This window comes from Pleurodeles waltl, chromosome 2_2 (assembly GCF_031143425.1).
Source record: "Pleurodeles waltl isolate 20211129_DDA chromosome 2_2, aPleWal1.hap1.20221129, whole genome shotgun sequence".
In the NCBI taxonomy this organism is placed as follows: Eukaryota; Metazoa; Chordata; class Amphibia; order Caudata; family Salamandridae; genus Pleurodeles; species Pleurodeles waltl.
Window position 1 is genome coordinate 1,044,017,530 of NC_090439.1, and position 16,289 is coordinate 1,044,033,818.

Here is a 16,289-nt window from a genome sequence, read left to right on the forward strand (position 1 = left end):
GTTCTTGGTTGACCAGAACCTAGGCACAATTTCAGTCAGACAACGAAGGAGAAGAGGTCAAATGCACCAAGTGGGACACCCTTGTCAAAGTTTGCAGCCTTGAATTTAGTCTACTTTTGCGATTTCACATTCTTCCAGTTGGACAAGGTCCAAGGCTGAAACTAGCCAGAGTCACCTAAAGTCAAATACGGCTCTGTTGAGCACCTAAAAAAGCTGTTAGGTTTGGCACCAAAATACCAGCAGGGATAAAACTGATGTTCATAGCCAAAGAATTTGCATCACTACGGGGATGAATTTGCAGCTTCAAGCCAATTGAATGTTTTACAATTGGACTTAATCACTTTTTGTGTGCAAAAACACATGACAGGAGGAAGGCTGGAAGATGGGTAGGCCTCCACGAGGTTGGATACCTTTACAGCAAGGTCATGCTGAACCAGTTTTCAGCATAGCAAAAAACACTGAGCTGAATGAATCTGGTTTCGTTTAGGCCTGTGTTAGACCTGACAGGCTTAGGGTGGTCTTTCCCCCAACCTTTTGCCTACCTTCCCCACGTTTCTCATCTTATTTGTGCTGGCTTTAAGACTCTGTGCACTTTACCTCTGGTAACCAGAGCTAAAGTACTTGTGCTCTCTCACCTAAATCATGGTAACATTGGTATACCCTCAATTTACTTATAAGTCCTAAGTAAAGTGCACTACTTGTGCCCAGGGCATGTAGAGTAAATGCTACAAGTGGGCCCGCTGCACTGATTGTGCCACCCATATAAGTAGCTCTCTAATCATGTCTTAGGCCTGCCATTGAAGAGCCTGTGTGTGCAGTTTTACACTGCCATGTCGGCCAGGCAAAATAATCCTTTTGCCAGGCCCAAACCTTCCCTTTTTACACATATGTAACCCCTAATGTAGGCTGTGGACAACCCAGAGGGCAGGGTGGCAATGTGTTATACCTGCACAGCATTTACTTTTAAGTTTTACATGTCCTGATAGTGAAAAACTCCCCAAAGCTTTTTCAGCAAGGCAAGGCATAGCTCTCCAATAGAATAACATTGGGATTACCTTATTACATTTTATAAGTGTAATTAACAATCTGGAAGAGATAATTATGGAAATGGCCCTATCTGCAGGGTCATCCCCACACTTTCTGCCTTCCTCCTCCTCATTTTCCGACCTTGTTTGAGTTCGCTTGAGGACTCTGTACACTTTACCACTGCTAACCAGTTCTAAAGTGCTTGTGCTCTCTCCATAAAATGTGGTAATTGTGGCTTATCCACAATTGGCATATTTTTAGTAAAGTGCACTATATGTGCCCAGAGCCTGTAAATTAAATGCTACTAGTGGGCATGCAGCCTTGATTGTGCCACCCACTACTGTAGCCCTGTAAACATGTCCTTTGTGTGCAGCTTTAAACTGTCATTTTGACCTGGCAGTGCACCTACTTGCCAGGCCCAAACCTTCCTTTTTATAACATATGTCACCTCTAAGGTGGGTCCTGGTTTGTCCTTAGAGCAGGTTGCAGTGTCTTTAAAATGTGGGGAATGTACTTTACGTTTAACATGTTCAGGTAGTAAAGAACTATTAAATTTGTTTTTCATGAATGCAAGGCTATCTCTCCCATAGGTTAACATTGGGGTTAACTTGAAGCGTTCTTTAGGTATAAATTCCAATTGAGAAAAGATAGAAATTCGGAGTTTGGTATCTCTGGACGAACAATTTAAAATCATAACTTATGGTGAAATGGATTTAAAATTGTAAGTCTGAAGATGTCACTTTTAGAAAGTTGGCATTTTCTTTAACCATTCTGTGCTTCTGCCTGTCTCTGAGTAGACATCTGTGGTGGATGACAACTAGGCTTTGTGCATTCCCTCAAGACAGTCACTCACAAAGAGAGTTGGGTGGGACATTTGCATCATGATTGCCCACCACCAGGCTGATGGGCCATTAAATGGCTTTAAGGAGCGGCCGAGCTTAGCACTGCCTCCCTTATAATTGAATAGGGCTGTGCCACTCCCCACACAAAGGGCTGCATAATCTCCTGTAGAGTGTCTAGAGCCAATGAAGGAGGAAGGGCAGGGTCCTTGTGATCTCCAAACGCCTCTTTAAAGTCTCTCCCACTCCAAAGCCATATTTGGGTATAAGTACTGGACCCCAACCCCCACCAAATCAGAACTTTACTGGAATAAAGGGCACTCTACCAGGAAGAAGGACTACTGTGCTGCCGGAGTGACTGCCAATCTGCAACTGCATTGCTGTGTTTGCCTACTGCTCGCTGTGTGCTGTGCTGTAGGAAGGACTGCCACTTTGCTTTTTGCTTTGCTGTGTTGGCCTGTTGTCTGCTGCTTCCTGCCTGCAGTGAGAAGGACTGGACCTGTTCTCTACATCCTTGAACCCAAGATTCTCCAAAGGCTTGTTGGCTTGCCACCTGTTCTCCACAGCCTCAGGAATATCAAAGACTGCTGCAACTCTCCAGATGCTGCTGAACTCTGCTGCCAGTGAGTCCTATCCTTGCCAGAGGTGCTCCCTCCAGTCCTGAGCCTCGGACATGGGTTCTGCAGCTCATTTCTGAAAAAACTGATGCATTGAGCCCTCCACATCGATGCTTTGCTCCATCAAAGGTACTATTTCAGCAGATTCTATGTGGGTTCTATAGCTGATCTAATTGTGGTCAGCCTGAATGTTGGAGTTGCGCAGGTCTCTTTCTTCCTCAAGTAGCCTTTTGAAGGTAGTAACTTCTAAAGCACTGTTTTCACACTTAGGGGGTCATTTTAATCCTGGCGGTCAGAGACCGCCAGGGCTAAAGTGGCGTCCGTACCACCAACAGGCTGGCGGTATGGAGACCCATATTACGACCGCGGCGGTAGTGCCGTGGTCGCACCGCCGGGGCCGGCGGTTTCCCGCCATTTTAGCCCCGGCAGTGATAATCCGCTGGGGATTATGACTCCCCTACCGCCAGCCTGTTCCTGGCGGTTTGCACCGCCAGGAAGAGGATGGCGGTAAGGGGAGTCCTGGGGCCCCTGGGTGCCCCTGCACTGCCCATGCCGCTGGCATGGGTAGTGCAGGGGCCCCCTAACAGGGGCCCGTGCAGCTTTTCACTGTCTGCATAGCAGACAGTGAAAAGCGCGACGGGTGCTACTGCACCCGTCGCACGGCCGCAACACCGCCGGCTCCATTAGGAGCCGGCTCCTATGTTGCGGCCGCATCCCCGCTGGGCCGGCGGGCGTAAACTAGGTTTGCGCCCGCCGGCCCAGCGGGGATGTTGTAATGGGGACCGCCAAGCTTGTAATGACCTTGTAAGGAGTCTTTTTGTGGTTTCTTTTTCAATGAAGTGTTGCAAAGTACTTTACACATTGCCTTATAATGTAAGACTGACTTCTCTGCCCCAAGCTACCAGAGGCTGAGCACAGGTCAGAGTGTGTATCTGGCTTACCCTGACTAAGATTGTAGTCCCCACTTGGATAGGGTGCATACTTCTGCCAACTACAAACCCAATTTCTAACAGAAACGTTTGTCAAGTTTGGTGTTTCTGGACTCACAATTTTAAAGCACAACAACTTAGGGTGAACTTGGATTTTAAATTGCAATTCTTAAAATGCCACATTTAGAAAGTTGACATTTTCTTACTTTAGCCATTTGGGGCCAGATGTAGAAAGTGTTTTGCATGGCGCAAACTGCGAAATTCGCAGTTTGCGCCATGCAAAACGCGCATCGCGATGCAAATTCCCATTTTGCGAGTCGGTACCGACTCGCAAAATGGTAATGCGACTCGCAAATAGGAAGGGGTGTTCCTTTCCTATTTGCGATTCGCACCGCGATGCAGAATTGCTTTGTGACCACAAACGCGGTCGCAAAGCAATTCGCAGTTAGCACCCATGTCAAGTGGGTGCTAACTCATTCGCAAAAGGGAAGGGGTCCCCATGGGACCCCTTCCCCTTTGTGAATGTCGCCAAAAATATTTTTTCAGAGCAGGCAGTGGTCCAATGGACCACTGCCTACTCTGAAAAAACGAAACCAAATGGTTTCATTTTTTATTTTGTATTGCAACTCGTTTTCCTTTAAGGAAAACGGGCTGCAATACAAAAAAACTGCTTTATTGAAAAAGCAGTCACAGACATGGAGGTCTGCTGTCTCCAGCAGGCCACCATCCCTGTGAGTGCAGGGAATCGCAAGGGGGTCGCAAATTGTGACCCACCTCAATAATATTAATGAGGTGGGTCTTTGCGACCCCCTTGCCATTCTCAGAAGGTGTCTGAGACACCATTCTGCCAATGATTTTGCGACTCGGAAATTGCGAGTCGCACTGACTCGCAATTTCCGAGTCGCAAAATCATATCTTTCTACATCTGGCCCTTGGTGTCTACTACCTCTCTCCAATACTTGTCTGGGGTGGCGTGACATCTGGGCATGTATATTCCCTCTAGATAGCCACACACAAAGGGAGCTTGGATGTAACTGAAGGGCCATCCTGTACAGGATGGGAGGGAGGGACTGACACACCTGAAGTGGCAGTGTCATATCCCCACACAAAGGGCCTCACATCCCCTGTAGTGATACTGGAGCCAGGGTAGGAAGGGAGGACCCCTGTGCACCTCAAAGACCTTTCTTTATTGTCTCCCCCAATTCAAAGGCACAACTGGGTATACGTTCTGGACCTCTGACACAACCAACTTAGTACACTTCTGGACCATTGAGTCTGCCAGGAAAAAGGGCTGCTGTGCTGCTACAATTAGTGCTGCTCTGCTGGACAGCTGCTCTACAGGGAACCCCTGGCTTGCTGTGCTGACCTGCTGCCTGCTGCCCTCCTGACTGGGGAAGAACTGAATCAATAACATCCAGCTTGAACTCAGGACCCCAGAGTGACTCCAAGGGCTAGTCTGCTGGCCTCCTGATCTGAGCCTCAGGGACATAACCAGGCTCCCCACAGCTCTTGAACCTGTCTTCAACATGGTTTTGACCCACAAGAGCCGCTTTTCAGGCCCTGAGCTGTTGGAAGTATTTTTTGGCTCCTGAAATCAAGCTTTTGTCCTCTTCACAACTGCAAGCGTACTCGTTCACACCCAAACTGCCCTGCTCGAATCAGCACGAGCTCCTGCAACTTCATCTCTTCACACAGCAAATATAGCTGCTCATGACCTCGAAGCTCCAGCCCACCCATCTGCAACACCTGACTGACTCTCTGCGGACCAGCAGTGCTCTCCTTGTTCCCGGTGAGCTTCATTTGCATGAATGCAACTCTTGGCCCAATTCTTGAGAAGGTAAAACTTCAGCTGGACTTATCTGGGTCTGTATCAGACCAGCAATAAATCCCGGTGGGCCTGAACATTGCGATTTAACCCAGTTTTGCACACCCTGATATCCTTGGTTGGCGCTTTATGCTCTTAAGCACTATTTTTCATTTTAATCTTTAAAAATCATAATTCTGGTTCAACTTATTGGATTTTTGTTGTTTTGGTTTTGTTTCCTTCATTAAATTAAGCTCTATTTATCAAATCTGGTGTGAATTATTTTTGTGTGGTGTTTTCGCTGTTGTACTATTTGAAGTGTTGCACAAATACTTTACACATTGCCTCTTAAGTGAAGCCTGAATGCTCTGTGCAAAGCTACCAGAAGGTGTGCACACACTAACTTATAGTGGGTTTGTAACTTGACCTGATTAGGAATGTGGTTGCTGCTTGAACATGGTGCATACCTCTGCCAACCAGAAACCCAATTTCTAACAGCCTGGATGAAATTAAGTCAGCGTAATTTCCATAATTTCAGGAATTATTCATTAAGCTTTTTCAATACTATACATAGTTATACGTATGCTGCAAAAGGGAATTGTACTTGTGAACAAAAAGTGGTTTTATTAGAATGTGCAAAAGCCTATGTTTGAATAGTACATGTACTAAAAATGAAAATTTGTAGTAGATAATTATACTTAAACATTATAGGCCTAAAAGTGAAGTAAATAAGTGTTGATTTAAGTTGGCCTAAACGCAATGCTATTTTAACTGAAAATAATGCATTAACATTGAAAAGACTGTTTTCATGTTGAATTGTGTGACACACACCTTGATCACAAGCAGACTTGACTACAGCAATGCCTTATGTGCCGGAACCACCAAGAAAACCTGAACAAGCTTCAACAAAACCAGAATGCTGAAGCTAGACTTGTCCTGAATATCCCCCACCGAGACCACATCACAGGACACCTGTGAGATCTCCACTGGCTCCCCGTCGAGAAGAGGAACAACTTCAAACTCCTACTACATGCCTACAGAGCACTCCACAACTTGAGACCCAGTTACCTCCACCACCGCATCACCTGGTACTCCCCTTCAAGAAGTCCTTGGCTGGAGGAAGATCGTTCAACTACCTGGCGGCAAAAGGTTGGAACACCGTACCTCTCCACCACAGACAGTCACCATTGCTATCTCAATTCAGGAAGGACCTCAAGACCTGGCTCCTTGACTGAACCCTGAGGACACCGTACAGTGCCTTGAAACTCTATGGGTGAGTAGCATACGGCAAATGGCTGATTGATTGATTGATTGTTGTTTGCACAAGATGTTTTTCTTCTCTTTACTGCAGATGTTCTAACTTTCCATAAGCCTTCAGTTAGCTAGTGAATGCACATTTGCGTTGTATTAGACAACTGATAGTCAGATTCTCACTGGTAAGAGGAGGCAACAGGAAGAATGAGTCATGAGAAGATCAGCCTGGACCACAGAATACCAACAGTGCAACTTTTCAATGTGTGAGAAAATTGATACTTTGTCTAGACACAAGACAGGAGACAAAAGAAAGTAATGTTGCAACTTAGAATATTGTGTGTTATATTAGTACTTGTTCCTAGAGTAGCAGCTGAATTCCTTGCCCGACTCTCTGATAGGAGACTCATCTTTGAGTTTCTGATACTTCTCTACATGAGAGGTTGTGTTACCTATTTTCATTTATTGTGTTCTGATTTCAGGGGTGAGGATGCTTACCAGCTTGACATGAAGACATGCTTATGCATTGGTCTCTCTTATTAGTTCTCTTTCTGAGTATCTCAGCTAAGAACTTACTCCTTATTATTTCAATTTAAATAGATAAGGAACTGCCTTTATGGAACACGTTTGCTGCAATAGTGTACTATTTACTGTCATATTGACTAACATTTTATTTCAGCTTATATTGAAATTTCAATTATTGGATTATATTCATCATTAATGATGATGCTTAAGAGATTAAAGATCACTGAATAAATGATAAAATACTAAAAGAATTGAAAATAAAACCCTTATACCCTTTAGTGATTAAACCTGAAGTTCAAGGTATAGAAAACTCTCCACCCTCAACTCTATTCACTGTAAAATGCTACAGCAAATGCACAGTGACAACATATGCAAGTTGCTGTTATTTGCTGTGCTTGTTTTAACACTTTTTTAAAGCTAATTGTGTCCTTGCATAAACAATTGATGTGAGGATGCATTGTGAGTACAAATATAGCACAAATGAGAGAGTTTACTGAATTATGTGTAATTTCTCATACTTTTTTTGACATTTTTGCATAATTATGTAAGCTGTGCATATCCCATTACTCTAGTGGTGGACATAATGATTAAGTCCCAGTTTTATTCAACTACTGGGAAGGTTCCTCCTGGTAACACCTTTCTCCAGCCAGGGTCTCTGCAAGTTCTGGTCCATATAAGTCAGCGGTCCCTCTTGAGTCAGCAGTATGTCTGCTTTTCGTGTCGCTGTAGAAGGCAAATAGTAGGTCAACTGTTAGACGTGGCCCTTTTTGTAGTTTTCCCTAAGCTGTTTGCCTTCTGTAGCGGAACCCAAATTTGTTGGTATTAGGATTCTGTGTACTTTTCCTTGCTAATCAGTGGTAAAGTGCTTGTGCTCTCTCCCTAAAACATGGTACAATTGGCCTATCTGTGATTGGTACCTTTACTTTACATGTAAGTCTCTAGTAAATGGTACTAAAATGTACCAAAGGCCTGTAAAATAAATGCTGCTACTAGGCCCACAGCACTCTTTGTGCCACATACTAAAGTAGCACTCTAAAACCTGTCTCAGGCATACCACTTCAGCCTGCAGTGCAGTTTTAAACTCCCATTTCAACCTAGCCAAATAAACCTCATGCCAGGCCTAAATCTTCCTTTTTAATACTTACAAGTCACCCCTAAGGTAGGCCCTAATGTCCCAGAAGGCAAGATGCATTGTAATTAAAAAGTAAGCCATGTGTGCTTAAGTTTTACATGTCCTGTCCGTGAAAAATACATAAAGTCATTTTTTACAGTTGTAAGGCCTTCGTTCCCCACTGACTATCAGTGGGTTACCTTATTACACGTAATAAGTTATAATGTTTGATTGGGGGCAGATAGGGAAGTGGTGTGTACACTCAAGAACCAGGTGCTGGGTCTCGGAGTGGAACACCGCAACCAGTCTGCAGGCTTTACAGAGAAGCTAGAACAGGTGTGGTGCAGAGGAGTGCAGAGGAGCAGCATGGCAATTTGTGGCATCTGCGTTGGTCCCACACTGTGCAGCAGGCTATCCCTGCCTGGAGAGCCTGGGCAGCCCTGATAGCTGATAGCTCGGGTAGCCCAGCCCGGGCCTTTTTCAACAAGCGGCAGAGGGGGCAGTGGCTCAGGTGGAGGGGCCGGTAGTTACCAGTAGCTGCCGGTAGCTGCCTGCTGCAATGGTAGCAGTGCATTGTGGAAAGCGTGCTGAGGTATCACCAGCTGAGGCGCCATCAGGGGAGGATAGGGGAGGACAGGGGAGGACGTCTGGGGATTTACGTGGGGCAATTACGCGGCCCTCTTTCTTAGCCCCTTGCTTTCTCTAACCTGTGGTTCTGGCTCTTGCCCCTCCTTCCCATTCCACCTTCAGCACCATAGTCCTCAGCACACTGAAACGTCCTGAAGCACCTTGAGGCATTGGATGAAGCATTGCTTCTGTTTGATCCTGCCTGACCTTGCTTTACGCCTTCTCTATGCCCCTATGCATCCTACGATAGTGAGATCTTTCTGACATCCGCAGACACCACAAACTCATCCGAGCCGCCAAGAGAACCGCCTTCAAAGACCGAATCAACAACAACGCACACAGCCACAAGGAGCTCTTCAACGTCGTGAAGGAACTCTTCAACCCCAGCTCAAACGCCAATGACATCCTGCCATCCTAAAACCTCTGCGACTCCCTAGCCTCCTACTTCCGCCACAAGATTGCAGACATCTACGACAGCTTCAGCACCCAGACCCCACCATCAACCACCAACACCACAGAATCACCTACGACCAACCTCCTGCTCTCCTGGACCCCCGTCAACGACAATGACACCATCGAAATCATGAACACCATCCACTCCTGCTCTCCATCTGACTCCTGCCCTCACCACATCCTCAACAAATCAAGCTCCGTCATCGCACCCCAACTACGGAAGATCATCAACAGCTACTTCGAGTCTGCCACCTTCCGGGAGAGCTGGAAACACACCGAGATCAATGCCCTCCTCAAAAAACCCAAGGGGGACCCAAAGGACCTCAAGAACCTCCAGCCTATCTCCCTGCTCCCCTTCCCGGCAAAAGTCATCAAGAAGGCTGTCAACAGACAACTAATCCGCTTCCTTGAGGAGAACCGCACCTTGGACCCTTCCCAATCCGGAATTCCACAACAACCACAGCACCGAAACTGCCCTTGTTGCCGCCACTGACTACATCCTCCTGGACCTCTCGGCCACGTTCGACACCGTCTGCCACCACACCCTACAATCATGCCTCAGCAATGCTGGAATCTGCGACAGAGCCCTGGACTGGGTCACTTCCTTTCTCACCGGCAGAACCCAGAGAGTCCGCCTCCCCCATTCCGCTCGGAGGCCACCAAAATCATCTGCGGCGTACCCCAGGGTGCGTCCCTCAGCCTGACCTTCTTCAACTACTACATGGCCCGATCGCTAACATCGCCAGATCCCACAACCTCACCATCACCTCATACGCCGAGGACACCCAGCTGATCCTCTCCCTCACCAAGGACTCTGCCAAGACCTACCTCCATGAAGGAATGAAGGCCATTGCCGAATGGATGAAGAGCAGCTGTCTCAAACCCAACTCTGACAAGACGGAAGTCCTCGTCTTTGGCTCCACCTCCTCTGTATGGGATGACTCCTGTTGCCCTGCCACTCTCGGAACCACTTCGACTCCCACCAATCACGCACGCAACCTAGGATTCATCTTGGACCCCTCACTATCCATGACCCAGCAAGTCAACGCCCTCTTCTACTCCTGCTTCAACAGCCTCCGCATGCTCCGAAAGATCTACAAATGGATACCCACTGAAACCAGAAGAACGGCCACCCAAACCCTCGCAAGCAGCAAGCTGGACTACGGCAATGTCCTCTATGCAGGAACCACGGCCAAACTCCAGCAGAGGCTGCAACGCATCCAGGACGCCTCTGCACGCCTCATCCTGGACATCCCCCACCACTGCCACATCACCGATGACCTGAAAAACCTGCACTGGCTCCCAGTCAACAAGAGAATCACCTTCAAACTCCTCACCCACGCTCAAAAAGCACTGCACAACACCAGACCAGAATACCTCAACAGACGACTCTCCTTCTACACCCCAACCCGGTATCTCTGCTCCACCGACCTCGCCCTCAAGACCGTCCGACGCGTCCGCAAACCTTCAACTGGCGGTAGATCATTCCTGCACCTCGCCGCCAAAACGTGCAACACTCTTCCCACCCACCTGCGCCAGACCAAAGACCTCCTTACCTTCAGGAAACTTCTCAAGACCTAGCTGTTTGAGCACCCCCCTCCCCTCCTGCGCACCTGGGACCCTCACAGGTGAGCAGTACGCTTTACAAATTCCTGATTGATTGATTGATTGATTGATTGAGTTCAATCTGGATCTAACTGAACTCCTGAACCCCTGAAATCTGTTATTAAGAGTTATCAAGCGTCAGGTTTTAATATCTGTTCTGGCAACCAGCTAGACAATCAGCACGGCAACCAGCATGATAATCAGCACATCGATATTGCAAGCAATCTGGAAGCCCTGCAATTGTTCCCTAGCTCTGCCAATCCTAGCCAAGTGCGTCAAAGTGTCAAAATGCCTTCTTTTGGGTGGAGTGCAGTGGCTGTAGTCAGCCACTGCTAAGTGTGTGCCACAGTACTCAAGCGGAAGCGGCCTGGCTAGTGCTGGGTGCGGCTTGCAGAAGCTGGTGTAACTCGCTTTCCCAGCTGACGACCAGGCTGCCTTTGAAATACTTCCTACTTGCCAACACAATTCAACATAATCCAAAGCACAATCCAATCAAGCTTACTCAAGCCCAATGCCAATTTGCCAATCTGCATTGCAGACTACATCCACTCAGCAATCTTCTAGGGCACTACTTTGGCCTACTCAAGGCCCAGTCCTGTTGGAACCAGTCGGTGCCCAGTGACTTTTAGTCAACGACTACGGAGTTTTTACAGGACTCCAACTGTTGTGAATGCCTTGTATCACCAACAACTGGATTGGAGAAAATTCCAGCTATGGTCTCTTCACCGACGACTCATGTTTAGGATAAGAAAGTCAAGGAGGAGGAGAAGCAGGGGCTCTGATAAGCAGCACTCTAAGGTCAAAAACATTAAGTCATGGACTGCACAAAGCGGCGCACGGACCAACTCCATTCTGCCTGTTACTAGGCCAAGGATGCCTGGTGGTAGCAAATGTAAACCCAGATCCAAAGGGTTTCCAGGGGGACTGGTATCATCAAATTAAACTTTCGGACTATCTTCTCTGCAAAAGCCAGCAACAGCTCATGAAATGGCATACGGGAAAAAGCATAGCAAGCTTCAGGAATGTCTGACATCAACCCGCAGAAAACAGCTGGCCAACTTAAACTCCAATTTAAAGTTCAAGCCCCAGTAACAATATTGGACTTTTTAAAAAAAAAAGCCAGTTTCACCATCATCTCAGGCAAGTCAGTCTCAATTGATTAGCTTTTCAGGTAACCCTGCTACTGTGAGGACCACTAACCCTTTGAGGCCTCGGGGCCAGTTAAAAAATGGCGCAATACAGCAGTCGGACACTACTAATATAGCGATATCATCTACAGCTAGAAACTGACTTTTTGCCTGAAGTTGTAGCAGATTCTGAAGAATTGCCACTTATGACCTGGGATATCAAGGACAAAATCTCCACCATCCACTTTCCGAATATGAACCTACACTCACAGTGAAAATGGCCTTCCTTTCCATCAGTAGACAACTCACTAGACCTGTGGGCATGCCCCAAGGAGCCCACAAAACAAAGGGGTGTCTCTTTCCGGCAGTTTGTAACCACTGGCTATTCAGCACGGGATGGGCAAATAGACTTATCAGACCACATAGGAGGAGGCTTAGGATCAAAAGTCCCCATACAAGCTCCATCTATTAGAACTAATTGTGCCAATCTTGGACTGCTGAGCACAAAAGGCCTCAACGGCAAAGACTATAGTGAGGAACAATCCTTTGCTCAAGATCCTAGTCATACGGCTCTTTTAGCAGCTCTTCCAGCTGCTCAGTCGGGGATTGAGACACTAATATGCCCATCAAACTCTGCCCAGAGTGACTTATTGCTATAGATAAATATGACTTTGATTGCTACAACGAACACTCTTACTTGGCAATCTGATAAGTTGGAGGTACAGTCGGACCCGATTCAAGCTGTAGCTAACTCCATCACCCGAATAGAGGTCACATTATCCACCTTGGAACAAAGCGGCCTCTCACTCAGGACCAACATAGCTAGTCCGGGCACTACAACAAGCGTTTGTTTTCCGATAGTAGACAAACTTTCTACTTTGCCGGAGATCCTAACCTCCTTGATATCAGACTGGAAGTTAGCCTTCTCCGAAGTCTCCATGGCAAAGGATCACTCTTCTAAAATTGTATCTACTGCTTGGTCAAAAATGCATACTGAATCTGTACACAATATTTCTGCGGAGTGTCAGGCCCCAGCAAAGCATGTTACATCTGCAGATCTCCATTCCCAGCAAGCTACTCTAAGCTTTTCTAACTCTTTTGGGGCCAGACCTCCCATTGAAGCTGCTGTCATTATCCATCAAGCATCGACTGAGCATAAACAGTCACCAGATGATCATTTAGACCTTGTTCAGTGCTCGGTATGGTCGCATGCCACTTCAAGGAAAGCTAAAAAAAGGTTAAAAAAAGGGAAAAAGCAAAGCCGAAAAGCAACAGTTGCAAGCCCAGACCTTGAAGGTGAAACATATGGTCCCTGTCAACACGACAAACGTGCCTTTCATCTTTAAGGGAAGGAAGAGTGACAAAAAAGGTCCTGGGCCATGCAAATTTGTTCGTTCTTCCTATCTTTCAACCTCCATTAACGCTCAATGACACAGAACCAGCTCTGATCAGGGTCCACAATTTGGCCATTGTTCCTTCAAAGTCTATTCCACTCCAGGACCAGATGCAATCAATCTTGCAAAAGCAAGCAACCTGCTACTCGCTTGGTGTATATTCTGCCATAGCTCAGGACTGGACACAACAAAATCACTGTAATCCGTCCACACCTAACATGATTGCCGAAGAGCCTGCGATCTCAAATCCTACAGTCCGCAAGCCATCAGGCAATTTCCTATAGGCCAGATCCTCCTACCACACAGGCTCCACTACTCATGACTGCCACTAATAGTGGCCTACGGCGCCCGAGCATTAGGCAATTCAGTGACGTGCAACCAAAGGCTGATCATTCCAGCGAAATTGTTGATCACTCAACGCTTGTCAAACTTGTACTAATGCCACAATATGAAACTGAAGGCAGCCACAATATCTTGAACCGTTCTAATTTATTGTGACTCTTCTCAGCACTCCAGAAGTCAGCTCGGAGGATATCTTGAAAATCGCATTAAGAACTCTGCCAGAGGATAGAAGGGGAAGAGAAGCTACAGTCTTGTTAATTCAAACGCCCCAATTGCCTGAGCAAATGAACTCATTTTAACTTAAGAAACAACAGGCCCCTTTAGCTTCACAAACTCAAACATACAGTCTTTTGAAAGGTGTGGAGAATTTTCAATCTACTTTGCCTAGCCTCAAAACTGGTACAACTCGATCCTGTAAAACATCTTGAGGCACCTCTAGACAAAGTTCCTTCAATTCCTTTAAGGAATCCAGTACGCCAGATTGGAAATGGCTGACATCTGTCTTAACCAGTGGCTCCCCTCACTGCTCCTAGTACTTCCAAACGAGTGTTAAAAGGAAGGCACCATCTACAAATTATCTAATGGAATGTAGCTGGCCCACCTAGACTACTTAAGGTCACTTAAGCTAACCTGCTTCTAACAGCCACTGAGATGCTTTGTGTGCAAGAAACATGGCTCATGAACCCTTTGGTAATTCCCAGATTTATTGAAATGCACAAGGCAGTGATAAAGAAAAATATATTTGGGAGACCACCTGGTGGCCTTTCGATCTACCTTAATATTGGCCTTGACTTAAAGACGACACTTGTAGGTGACAATGACATGTTTCAGTCAATCAAATTAGAGGGCAAAAAAAACAAAGATCACATAATAAGAATTCTATTAATCAACCTATTCCTTAATTTTTGTGACGAGGGAGGATGGAAAAATGCGTCATTTAACCGAAGCCCTAGAGGAGGTATTGTGTGATTATCCTGGGAATAGTGTGATTCCTTGTGGGGATTTTTATCTTAAGTCCCTTTGAACGGCCGCTGGTTGACGGTCACCCAGTATGTCCAACAACAAAGCTATTGCAAAGCTTCCTTGCCAGGCACGTTTTGGTTTCTATTCAATATACTCTGTGAGAGTACTTCCCACATGTAAATTATCCAAGCATTTTTCTGGGGAAAAGCCCACTTGACTACATCTTCGTCTCATCAGATCTCTTCAAGTATTTGAAGTCCTTTGAAATTCCCAACATTGAGGCTAGTGACCACGCACCTCTCTTTATTGAATTGAGTGCGTACCCGAGCTTGATGGACACCTTGCTGACTGTTGGTCTCTTAAATGGAGATGAGCATGTACAAGTCATACGTTGCATAAAATGGGGGCCACTTTCTTTGGGAATCGGCCAAGGGCCCCACTCTCTTGACACAGTCGGGTGAAAATCTGCTGAACAACTGGTCGGAAATAGTCAACGATCTGCTGCATAATTTAAGTACCTCTCCTCCCCTTCAAAGGCCTAAACTAAATGCCTTTCAGTCATCTTTGATAAGGGACAGCAAGCGGCGCATGTAGAATCTACAAAGCCGACACCACAGAAGTAATCATTTGCAGTGTAATTCTGAACACCTGGCACAACTTCAAGCTGCAAAGAAACAACATAAGTAACTGGTCTGGTCCTTTAAACAGACACAGGCAGAAAAAAGAGTGGTTACACGGTTACTCTCTTTTGGGTAAGGGTAACCAAGCAGACTTATGGAGGTTAATTAAAAACAGGATGAATCAAGGGGGCCCACAATCCAATACGATCAATGAGGAAAACTAGATCCGCCATGTAACTAAGTTATTTGTAACTAACACCTTTTCCCCTGCAAGGACAAGGAACCAAGGGAGCCAACAAGTGCAGAAACAACTCCTTGGAACTACTCTTACGGCAACAGATGTTACACCTTGTCTTAAAAAAATAAGGCTGTCAGGTGCGCCTGGGCCCAATGGCACCCCTGCCTACTTGTTCAAAGATGATACCACCTTATGGTCAGCTTCTCTTTCGACTTTGTACAATGCCTGCCTGCTATCCCAATCAATTCCAAACAGTTTTGAGGGACTCCATCCCACATCCGATTTATAAGAAAGAGGATAGACAAGATCCAGTAAACTATTGCCTCATCACCCTTCTTGATATTGAGGCTAAATTATTTTCCTCTCTGCTGTTAAAAGAGCTGGAATGCTGGGCAGAAGCTAATAATATCATTCCTGCTTGTCAAACAGGGTTCAGGGCAAAAGCAGAGACAACAGACAATATAGTGGCCCTTTCTTATTTAATACAACAAGCCTCTAGTAAAAATACCCCACCACTCTATGCTTGCTTTGTGGACTATTCCCACAGCATTTGATTCTGGTGACAGAAACCATTTATGGGCAAAACTCCAGGGTTTACCCAGTAATCTGTTAAGGTCGATAGAACTACTTTACACAAAGACTTGGGTAAGAGTAAAGCTGTCTACAACTGCCTTAATCAGGAAGATCCCTATGGACAATGGCCTGAAGCAAGGATGTGTCTTTGCCCCGCTCCTCTTTAACCTGTATACTTCAGACATGTCGTCAGCTCTAAAAAGCGCCAACTCGATCCCACCTAGAATTGGGAAATTAAGAATAAT